This window comes from Saccopteryx bilineata, chromosome 2 (assembly GCF_036850765.1).
Source record: "Saccopteryx bilineata isolate mSacBil1 chromosome 2, mSacBil1_pri_phased_curated, whole genome shotgun sequence".
In the NCBI taxonomy this organism is placed as follows: Eukaryota; Metazoa; Chordata; class Mammalia; order Chiroptera; family Emballonuridae; genus Saccopteryx; species Saccopteryx bilineata.
In genome coordinates this window covers 33,672,759-33,685,279 of record NC_089491.1, presented here as the reverse complement: position 1 = coordinate 33,685,279, position 12,521 = coordinate 33,672,759, and the positions used below count along the sequence as shown (strand labels likewise).

General features: G+C 40.6%; 1 protein-coding gene across 1 annotated transcript in view; it reads left to right on the top strand.

Moving 5' to 3' along the window:
• Positions 1-12,521, top strand: part of SEC61B (SEC61 translocon subunit beta) — a 50,238-nt gene that overhangs the window by 9,623 nt on the left and 28,094 nt on the right. The gene's annotated exons all lie outside the window — the stretch shown is intronic.

Here is a 12,521-nt window from a genome sequence, read left to right as displayed (position 1 = left end):
AGGACAGATAGACAGGAAGGGAGAGAGATGAGAAGCATCAGTTCTTCGTTGCAGTACTTTAGTTGTTCATTGATTGCTTTCTCATGTGCCTTGACTGGGGGGCTACAGCAGAGCAAGTGACCCCTTGCTCGAGCCAGTGACCTTGGGCTCAAGCCAGTGACCTTGGGCTTCAAGCCAGTGACCTTTGGGCTCAACCAGTGACCATAGGGTCATGTCTGTGATCCCACACTCAAGCCAGCAACCCCGTGCTCAGGCTGGTGAGCCTGTGCTCAAGCTGGCAACCTTGGGGTTTTGAACCTGGGTCCTCCACATCCCAGTCAGATGCTCTGTCTATTGCATCACCACTTGGTCAGGTGGGTTGATAGATAGTTCTTTATATGACCATGTAGTCATTCAAATCCAAGGTATTATAACTGGCCTTGCCTTGTTTTCTTCTGGGTATTTCTGTCCTGGTGATTGTCATTGTGGGCGGTTTGTGGTTTTTATGGAGTGTGCCTGTGATTCCCTCAGTCAGTTCTGTAATCAGAGACAGCTGACATCCAGGGGAATAGTTATACAAATCAGAAATCTTGGATGAAATGTTTATTTATTCTGTTCTTTGTCTCAAAACCATAGATAATTTTGCCTCTTTTCTTTCTAGTTTCATAATTCTGTGAGTGTAGACTAGGGGTTTTCATCTATTTATCACTTGTCACTAAACCTATTTTGAAAGAATTCATTTGATAAGTTGGATTTTTCAAGTAAAATTTTGTTTTCAATTTGAAAATTAGAGACCTTTTTAATCAAAGTGAGATATCAAAATTTCTAAACTGAGTTGATATGATTCCAACCAAAATATAAAGATTTTGAGGTTTCACAAATGTTGTCGTTCTAAACATAAACATTCAGTTTCTAGTAGAGCCTAGGAAACACAAGGACACCTTTAAGGTGCATACTTCAGGACCCTGGGACTCTGAGCCAGAGTTTCTAAGGAGTAAGAGATCCATGTAAAGTCCCCTTAGTTGTCCAGCGGGATCACGACATGCTGAAGAGGTGTATTAATTAAAACATAATTTTTAAAATAGATATTTTTTGGTAAGTAAAACTTTAAAAAAGTTCCTAGACCAGTTAAGTGGTTTTATAAGTATTTTTTAAAAGCCCTGTCTGTAAATTTAGATCCACAGTACCAAATTTAAATGATAGAACTATGTATATAGAAAAAAATGTATTTTTCAAATTTTATTTATTGATTTTAGTGAGAATGGATGGGAGGGAGACAGGCAATTTCATTTTGGAAGAAATTAAAGATGATAGTATTTAGAATGGATTTTTTTTCCTCATATTCATGTTGGTAATCCTAGTAACAGCTAAAGAATATGCTTTTAATTTGGGGAAGAAATCTATCCCTCTGTCCAGAGGGGTCTTTTTCTTTGGTGGAGCTGCTGAAGCCACTTGGGGGAGCTATTGGGTTGTCGGGGGTGCATTCTCTTCCCTGTCTAGTGCTGCCGGTTAGTCCTGTCTGCCTAACAGTGGTCTCTAGTGGACTGATGGGGAAGGTCACTGAGTTTTCTGAGCTGGTGATTTATAAGAAAAAGATACTTTGTAGTGGCAGAGCAAGGGCATGCTTCATTCGGCAGAAGGAAAAATGGGGGTTGGGCATAGAGATGGACAGCATCTGTTAGGTAGCTTCTTTTGGCTCTGATGATGCAATGCTAATACAATGTCGGTGTTCAACCTGTTCCTTTCTCTCTTTTTTTACAGTTTTTAAATATTTTGGTAAAATACACAACAAAATGTACCATCTTAACCAGTTTTAAATATTCACATCAATGGTATTAAGTACATTCATATTGTTGTACGTCCACCATCACCACCACCTCCAGTACACTTTTTCATCTTAGAAAACTGAATCTAAACCCACCAAGTACTAACCCCCATTCCCCTCAGCATTTGGCCCCACCATTCTACTTTGTGTCTCTATAACTGTGACTCTGAGTACTTCATATAAGTGGAATCATACAGTATCTTGTACTTTTGTGACTAATTCCACTTAGCAAAATGTTCTCAAGATCCATGTTACAGCATGTGTCACAATTTCCTTCCTTTTTAAGGCTGAGTAATATTCCATTGTATGTATATATATACCACATTTTCTGTTTATTTTTAAATGATTCCTAGACTTGTTTCTTGAACTGTTGATAGTAATTCTGGAAGCCTAACAAATCAGATGTTTACCTGTATTAAGGTTACCTTAGCCCAAAGAATCCTCAGGCTGCTTTGACTGTGGGCAATAATTCTCGCCACCTCTTGAGTGGCGGCCACCAGCCAGCACATGCTGGGCAGAAGGTTTAAGTGGTTAAAACTGGAGAAATGATTTACATTATAATGCAGCTTGGGCTGAGCCTTTAAGTCATTGAGAGACAGCCAACACAGGGAAAGGGTGAGACCCTGAGACTGACGGGGGATGGAGAGACTAGGATCTCTGGGCACAATGGTGCCCTGAACACATTTGGTCAAACAGTAGTTGAGAAGAGATCTATCTGTTCCTGGGAGAGGTGAAATATGCCTCAGCTTTTCTTCACATCTGTCTTGGCCTAGACTCGAGCATTTTTCCCCAGATGCTAATGTCCTCATAGGAAGAATTGAAAAAGACGTTCTGAAGTCATGCACTGTTGGCATCAAGTTGAAATGGATGAAAAGGTCTACAAAGCTGGCTTCATTCAACAGAACTTACACAGTATGTGGAGTTCTGTATGCATGGTGCCATGCTTTTGATTCCCTACAGCTGCCCTTGGGGAACCTCAGAGCTGCATTGCCTCTCCTCTCGGGGTCTGTTTGACTCTTCTTGTGCAGTAGTAGGACTTGCAGACTTACTACACTTACGACCCAGCTTCCAGGCTGGCAAGTGTGCCTGGCCTGGGTTCAACTGCTGGCCCTACAGTTTACCAGTTGTGAGAACGTGGGAGACTTACTTTCTCTGGGTCTCATTTTTCTTATGTGTAAGTGACTATGGGTGTGATAATTCCCGCAAAATAGTGTTGAATGAGAAGAATGATCCAACAGTGCTTTGTTAATTAGTTAACAGCAAGTGCATATTCTCAATAATTTTAGAGATCTAGGTTTCTTATTTAACAATCTGATGAGGAATTTACTCTTTGCCTCAATTTATACAAGAGGAAACTGAAGCTTAAATCACTTAGCTCGTAAGTGAAGGAGCTGGGATTTAACTCCAGATCTCTGACTTAACCCACTAGAGTCACATAGATGGACTATTAAGTACTTGGTGTGGGGGCATGAGAAGGGTCGCACAACAGAAGAGGTTCTTTTAAAAATAACACAATTCCAAGAAAGTGCCACTCAATCATTTGGGGTGTGTGTGTATATATATGTATATTTCTTTTGGTTGGGGGGAGTGTCAGACAGGGGTAGATGAAAAGAAGGAAAAGAGATGAGAAGCATCAATTCTTGTTGTGATTTCTTAGTTATACATTGATTGCTTTCTCATACATGCCTTGATCTGGCGGGTACAGCAGAGCGAGTGATGCCTTGCTCAAGCCAGCAACCTTGGGATCAAGCCAGCAACCTCTGGACTTAAGCCAGTGACCATGGGGTCGTGTCTGTGATCCCATGTTCAAGCCGGCAACCCACACTCAAGCCGGTGAACCTGTGCTCCAGCTGGTGACCTCAGGGTTTTGAGCCTGGTTCAGCATCCCAGGCGATGCTCTCTCCACTGTGCCACTGCCTGGTCTGGCTCATTTGGTGTACTGAGGCATTATATAACTTTAGTTCAAGGTTTTCCGTTCCACAGAAGGAATTGATTTCTCTGTTTCAATCCTTCTGGGCTTTGTTTATGGTATGAGACTCCTGTGCTGGTAGTGAAAGCATACTGTTTATTCAACAAACATTTACTGATCACTGTGTTCCTTGCCCATCTATTGAGGCTTTACAAATGACCTGATATGGTCTTTTATAGTTTAAAAGGGCTGGACATTTGGCTGCTAGGTCCTAATCCTATCTGGGCTACAAGTCCTAAATAGGTATGTGATTATGGGAAACCGGACAGGAAACCCTCTCAAGGCCCCCTCAACTATGAAATTGACAGTTGGGAATACAGTTTAAGAACTAGTCTGCTCGTCGTGTGTGGGCTGTGGTGCCAGGGATTGCAAAACTGGCACTCCATACTATATGGCCATTTGTCCAACAGCAAAGCCAGAGGACCCGGGGATGCCTTAGCTGGCGTGGCCGAGAGTTCGCTGTATCCTCCCTGATACAACAGAGGAGCGTGGGGCCCAGAAAGGAGAAGGGACTTGCCCAAGATTGTTTTCCTAGCAGAGGAGAGCCAGAGCCAGGCTTCCTGTTTCCAGGCCAGGGCTGCTTTCCAGAACTGCACTGTGAACCCTATTTGGGGCCTGTGCGTAAGCCAGCTCACCTCTGTCTAGAGGTGATGGTCTGGAGTTAGATAAACCTAGCGGTGGGCTTTGATTAGTGGGCAGTGCTAATCGGATGGAGGACTGAAGGCAGCAAGGTTAGCTAGTTAAAATAAAACGAATTATGTTAGTAAATGTAGGAGAAGGTTGACAGGTTTATGAGCCGTAATAATGGAGAGACAAAATAGGGAAAAGCAGCCAGCAGGACTGCTCTGTTTTGCATTCTTGTGACCACAAATGGTAAGTGAGCCAGGAACACAGTGAGGTAGACCAAGTAGGGTTGAGGGAAAGGCTGAACTGTTTAAATACTTCTCCTGGTCACTCAGGCAGCTAGGTCTGTTTGCCATGCTAAAGACAGTAAAACAAGATAAAATGTGCAAATTAACTAAATAGGAATCAAAGGTAATAGTCATACACAATTGTAGTTTAGATTGCTTTAATTTTGAGAAAGCTATAGAAGTTTGTACTCAGAAAGCAAATTGAAAACATAAGAGGAAGAACTTGACTTACACACAAAAGGGTTAAATTGGTCCTGCAAACATACTCGCTTTCCTTCAGAGAACAAAGCCTGTGGTTGTGTGTCCCTATTGTCTCACCTGCTCCACTCAGTAATAGGCTCTGGTAAGGAAGGAAACTCATTTTCCTAGGACCTTATCTAATTTGGTTTGGGTTGTAGAATTTTAACCATTGGTTCTCAGACTTGGGCATGTATCACTAAGAGGACTGGCAGATTGGGCCAGCAGCAGACTGGGAGTCCCGGCTCCTTACAACAACAGTCACAGTGCAGGGCCAAGGTTGCTGGGCCTGTGGCTTATTCCAGGCCCATCACTTGTACCAGTGTGTTAATTTTGCCCACCATTTTCTTCTTTGAAGCTTTCACTGTGGCACTGTTTGTTTTGCAGTCTCTATGCTGTATCTGGGGAAATTCAACCTGCCTTCTGTGATTTTGCATTTTGTATATTCATAACCGGGTGGTATGCTTGGTCAGCTAGCTGTGGAGTGGGAATACCTTGAGAGGCCACAAAGCCCCGATTCTCACTTCAGTTCTCTCCCTTTGACTCAGCAGGGCCTCTTTTATAGAGGACGTGCTGCCTAAATGAACAAGACTCTTGTCAGACTTCCTTTTTTTTTAGCAATCTTGCTGTACAGCCACCCCCGGAGAAATGAAAGAAGCAAGTATGTAATGATTGTGCTGGGCAGGGATTTTCTCACTAGGTGGACTGGTATGGCATCCCCCATATCCATCCTGATGGTGTGAACAGCAGGGAGCCATGGCTCTGTGCTCCTGTGCCCAACAGATGCCTCACTGAAATCTGCTGAATCTACCGGACTTGAGGCACACCTCTGTGAGACACCAGGGAAGGTATCAGGGAGCCATGAGCATTTGTGTTAATGCTGTGTACATCTTTTCCATGCTTGTTGGTGGGCTTAGTAGTAAACCAAAATTTAAGCAAATTTAGGTGAAATTGGTGGTCTGATATAGCTCACTGCTCTTCCCCTTTCTTTTCCTCTTTCCCCTTGTCCTCTTCTCCTTTTCTTCTAGTTCCTCTCCCTTCAGACCCTCCTTTCACCCTTTCATTACTCTCTTCTGTTTGTACAACTCAAATATTCCTGGGCTATTGTGTGTGCAAATAGAGTACACAAAAAACATAACCCTCCAATAAAAGTTAGAAAGTAATTCTAATTTTCACATATACACTGCTCCCAAAAATTAGGGGATCAGGGAACGTGCAGATACTCCAGTACTTACAGCCTTTTGTATAGAGCATTTTCACCAATGAAATAAAAGTTGGTTTTGCATCTCATTTGCATAATCAGACAACTTGCTTTGACTTATTTGCTTTTCTGATGTTCTTGTTTAATAAAAAAATCAAATGCTTTTTTTTATTGCTTTATATTCATTTTGAAATTTCCCCTAATTTTTGTGAGCAGTATATTTTCCCAAGTTATGAGTTGACTTGTGTCCTTCCCCCATTCATATATTGAAGTCTTAACCCCTAGTATCTCAGAATGTGACCTTATTTGGAGATAGGGTCTTTATAGAGGTAACCAAGTTAAATTGAGATTCAGGATGGCTGCGGAGTAGGTGGAAGCTACACTCACCTTCTCCCAGGACCAAACTGGAATTACAAGTAAAATATAGAGCAGTCAATGTGAATAACCAACTGAAGCCTAGCTGAAGAAAAGTCTTACAACCAAGGATTTACAGAAGAAGCTGCTGCATCGAGACTGGTAGGAAGGATGGAGAAGTGAAAATTGCTGGCCAGTCCTTTGGGTGGCAGCTGAGATTCTGGAGATATCTCTCCAGAATCTCTCTGAGAAGTGTGAGGGTCTCAATTCAAATTGGGCTACCCAACCCAGCACACCAGAGCTGGAAAGAGGTGCCCACATAGTATCTGGCTGTGAAAATGGGGATTCTGTCCACCTGAGAGAGACAGAGACCCAGGTGCCCTCATAAAGGGCCTATGCACAGGATCTCTTTTGTAGCCACTCACCCTGGGCTCTGGTGGAGGGAGGCTGGAGCAGACTAGAGTCCTGTGAGGAAAGACTGGGGTTTGTGGCTCTGGGGAGAGAGCTGAGGGGGTAGCCACTGGGACTGCCTGTGCTGAGTTTCTCTCCCACATCTCAGACACCATCTTTCTTTGGTGGAGCGTGCCCTTGCTTCCACCTGGGGGAATGCAATAGCCCCGCCTCCAGTCTTCATGTACACTTGAAAAGACTGTGTTAGAACACAAAACAAGTCTCAATAAATTTAAGAAGGTTGAAATCGTATCAAGCATCTTTTCTGATCACAATAGTATGAATAACTAACAAAGCCCAAAATGAATAGAATAAAGAAATAATAAAAGTCAGATCAGAAGTAAAATAGAGTCTGAAAAAATGCAAAAGATTAATGAAATCAGGAGCTGGTTGATAAGCAAGACTGACAAACCTTTAATCAGAGTCATCAAGAATAAAAAAAGAGTACCCAAATCAATAGAATCCAAAAGCATGAGAAGTAACAACTGACTCCACAGAAATACAAGGGATTGCAAAAAAATATTACAAACAACTATATGCCAACAAAATGGATAAACTCCCAGAAACATACAGTCTTCCAAAACTAAATCAGGAAGAATCAGAGAATCTGACTAAAGAGATTACAAGTAGTAAAATGGAAGCAGTAATCAAAAAACTTCCAACAAAAGTCCTGGACTAGATGGCTTCAAAGATAAATTCTACCAAACATCCAAAGAACTACTACCTGTCCTCAAACTATTCCAAAAAATTCAAGAGGAGGTAAGATTCCCAAGCTCATCTTATGAGGCCAGCATTATCCTAATTCCAAAATCAGATAAAGACACCACAAAGAAACAAAAGGCCAATATCCCCAATGAACACAGATACTGAAATCTTCAACAAAATATTAATAAACCAGACCCAACAATACATTAAAAAGACAATATACCATGATCAAATAGGATTTATTCCTGGGATACAAGGTTGGTACAATATCTGAAAATCAACTAATGTGGTACACCACATAAATAAAGGATAAAAATCACATAATCATATCAACAGATGCAGAAAAAGCAGTTGATAAAACCCAGCTCCCATTTATGATAAAAACTTTTAGTAAAGTGGAATAGAGGGAACATACCTCAACATGATAAAGGCCATGTATAACCCATAGTAAACATCATCCTCATAGGATGAGAACTAAAAGCATTTCCCTTATGGTTAGGAACAAGAGAGGGATATCCTTTTTCATCGCTCTTATTCAAAACAATACTGGATGTCCTAGCTGTAGTAATCAGACAAGAAAAAGAAAAGGCATCCATATTAGAAAGGAAGAAGTAAAACTGTCATTATTTGCATATGACATGATATTCTACCTAGAGAATCTTAAAGATTCCACCAAAAACTACTAAAAAGAATTCAGTAAAGCTGTAGGATACAAAATTAATATTCAGAAATCACTTGCATTTCTACATACCAATAATAAACTCTTAGAGAAACTAACAATCCCATTTACAATTGCATAAAAAAATACCTAGGAATAAATTTAACTAAAGATATAAAAGACCTATACTCGGAAAATTATAAGACACTCAAGAAAGAAATTGAAGAAGATATAAATAAGTAGAAGTAGATACTGTGTTCATGGACAGGATGACTTAACCATTAAAATGTCCATACCACCCAAAGCAATTTATAGATTTAGCACAATTCCTATCAAGATACCAATGGTGTATTTCACAGAACCAGAACAAATATTCCAAAAATTTATATGGAACCACAAAAGACCCCAGATAGCTTCAGCAGTCTTGAGAAAGAACAACAAAGTTGGAGAAATCATGCTACCTGATACCATTATACTATGCTATAATTGTCAAAACAGCATGGTACTGGCTTAAAAACAGACATCTAGGTTAATGGAACAGAATAGAGAGCCCAGAAATAAACCCACATCTTTCTAGTCAATTAATATTTGACAAAGGAGGCAAGAACATATGATTGGGTAAAGATAGTCCATTCAATAAATGATGTTGGGGAAATTGGACAGATACATGAAAAAAAAAAAAATGAACTAGACAACCTTCTTACACCATAAACAAGAATAAACTAAAAATGTATTAAAGTCTTAAATGTTGCACTTGAACATAAAAATCCTAAAATAAAACAGTAAAATCTTGGACATTTCTTGTAGCATTTTTTTTTCTTATATATCTCTCAGTCAAGAGAAACAAAAGAAAAAAAAACCCAGAAAACAAATTGGACATCAGTCTAAAAAGCTTTTGCGCGGCAAAGAAAATCATCAACAAAATGAAAAGACAACCCACTGAATGAGAGAACATACTTGCCAATGATACACGTGATAAGGGGTTAATATCCAAAATTTATAAAGAACTTACACAACTCAACACCAGAAAAACAAACAATCCAGTTGAAAAATGGGCAAAGGACCTGAATAGCCACTTCTCCAAAGAGAACATAAAGATGGCCAAAAGACGTGAAAAGATGCTCAACATCACTAATCATCAGAAAAATGCAAGTTAAAACCACAATGAAATATTACCTCACACCTGTCAGAAAGTCTATCATCAATAAATCAACAAGTGTTCTTAAGGATGCAGAGAAAAAGGAATCCTCAAGTACTTTTAAAGGTGGGAATGCAGATTGGTGAATAAATCAACAAATGTTCTTAAGGATGCAGAGAAAAAGGAATCCTCAAGTACTTTTAAAGGTGGGAATGCAGATTGGTGCAGCCACTGTGAAAAGCAGTATGGAGTTAACTCAAAAAATAAAAATGGATCTGCCTTATGACCTAGCGCAGAGGTCGGGAACCTATGGCTTGCGAGCCAGATGTGGCTCTTTTGATGGTTGCATCTGGCTTGCAGACAAATCTTTAATAAAAAAAAATGTTAAAAATATAAAACATTCTCATGAATTACAATCCATTCATTTCCTACCGCTCATGTTCATGGTTGCGGGTGGCTGGAGCCAATCACAGCTGTCCTGAACAACACCAAATTTTTATTGGATAATGCGTAACATACACGGGTCGTTGTGAAGTCAGGAAGTAAACTTTCCTCCTTTTAATCAAATAGTCAGCTAGCTAATTGCAGAAACCCCTTTGACGAAGAAGATGGCTAAAAGAAAAAAAGAGTAGTATCGTACTTTTCAGCAGGAATGAACAGAGGAATTTGCCTTTGTGGAGGGAGCAGGTTCTGCAGTATGTCTAATATGCAATGATAAAATTGCGTCGATGAAACGGTCAAAATATAAAGCGGCACTTCGACACACGCCATACTACATTTGCATTGAAATATCCAGCGGGGGACAGCAGGAAGAAAGCATGTCAAGAGCAGATTGCAAGCTTGTCAGCAGCAACTCCGTGTTTGGACCCAACAAGGTGACTGGAATTCAGCTAGCTTTGCTGGTGCTTTAGCAATTGTGAGAAAAGGAAAGCCATTCACAGATGGGGAGTATGCCAAAACATTCATGCTTGATGTTGCCAGTGAACTTTTTGACGACTTTTTGGATAAAGACAAGATAATCAAATGAATAAAAGACACGCCTCTGTCAGCAAGAACTGTTCACGATCATACCATCATGATGACAAGTCAAACTGAGGCAACACAAGTGAAGGACATAAATGCAGCACCATTCTTTTCTCTCGCTTTGGATGAGTCAACAGACGTAAGCCATTTATCCTAGTTCAGTGTGATTGCAAGGTATGCTGTTGGTGACACACTATGTGAGGAAAGTCCTGCTGTTTTGCCTATGAAAGAGACAACAAGAGGGGAGGATTTATTCAAGTCTTTCACTGAGTTCGCTAAAGAAAAAAAAATCTACTGATGAATAAACTTATTTTGGTGTGTACTGATGGTGCTCCGTGCATGGTGGGAAAAAACAGAGGATTCGTAGAGCTTCTTCGTGAACATGAAAAGAGACCCATCCTAAGTTTTCACTGCATCCTACATCAGGAGGCACTTGGTGCTCAGATGTGTGGTGAGCAGCTTGGTGAGGTGATGTCGCTGGTCATTCGGGTGGTCAACTTTATCGTTGCCCGAGCTTTAAATGTTGCCAGTTTAAAACAGTGCTGGATGAAGTTGGAAATAATTATCCTGGTCTGCTTCTGCACAGCAATGTGCGTTGGTTCTAAAGAGGGAAGGTGCTCAGCCATTTTGCGGCTTGTCTGAGCGAAATCCAGACTTTTATTAAAATGAAAAATGTCTAGCACCCTGAGTTAGCTAACACTGAGTGGGTCCCGAAGTTCTACTATCTCGTGGACATGACTGAACATCTGAACCAGCTCAATGTGAAAATGCAAGGCATTGGAAATACAGTCTTACCCTTCAACAATCAGTGTTTGCATTTGAAAAGCTGGAACTCTTCATTGCTGACATTGAAACTGGTCGTTGACTACACTTTGAAAAACTGGCAGAGTTTAAAGATGCATGCACAGCAAGTGACCCTGCTCAACATCTTGATCTCCAGCAGCTAACAGGCTTCACATTTACTCTCCTGCAGTCATTCAAAGCATGCTTTGGAGAATTTTATGAGCGCACTCATCTTTTTAAGTTCATCACCCATCCACACGAGTGTGCAGTGGACAGCGCCGACCTGAGTTACATCCCCGGTGTCTCTGTCAGAGATTTTGAGCTACGAGCTGCTGACCTGAAGGCCTCAGATATGTGAGTGAATAAGTTCAAATCACTGACTGAAGATTTGGAAAGACTTGCATGACAGCAAGCAGAGTTGACAAGCAAAAACAAGTGGAGAGAAATAAAAAAACTTCAACCCGCGGACCAGCTGATTGTCAAAACTTGGAATGCTCTTCCCATCACATACCACACACTGCAGCGTGTGAGTATTGCTTTACTGACAGGTTTGGCTCTACGTATGCATGTGAGCAGTCTTTCTCACATCTAAAAAACGTTAAGACCAACTTACGATCACGTTTAACGGATGGAAGTCTCAACGCCTGCATGAAGCTTATCCTCACCACATATCAACCAGACTACAAAGCCGCCAGCAAAACCATGCAGCACCAGAAGTCGCATTAATTAATGGTAAGAAGTACTTTATTCATCATTGGTTAGCAACAGCATAACCACGTTATTAAAAAGAACTCAGAGACTTATTGTACTTTAAAAGTGTTGGTCTAACATAAAATGTACACATTTACTTGTATTTAGTATTCAACATATTGTATGGCTCTCACAGAATTACATTTTAAAATATGTGGCGTTCATGGCTCTCTCAGCCAAAAAGGTTCCCGACCTCTGACCTAGCGATTCCACTTCTGGAAATATATTCAAAGAAACCTGAAATACTAATTTGAGAGGATATATGCACCCCTGTGTTCATTGTAGCATTATTTACAATAGCCAATATTTGGAGGCAGCCCAAGTGCCCATCAGTAGATGAGTGGATAAAAAAGCTGTAGTGTATTTACACAATGGAATACTACTTGGCCATTAAATGAAGGAAATCTTTCTGTTCACTGCAACATGGATGGACCTGGAGAGTATTATGCCAAGTGATATAAGCCAATCAGAGAAAGACAAGTGCTATATGATTTCATTTGGAATCTAAAGGACAAAATAAAGTAACAAACAAAATAGA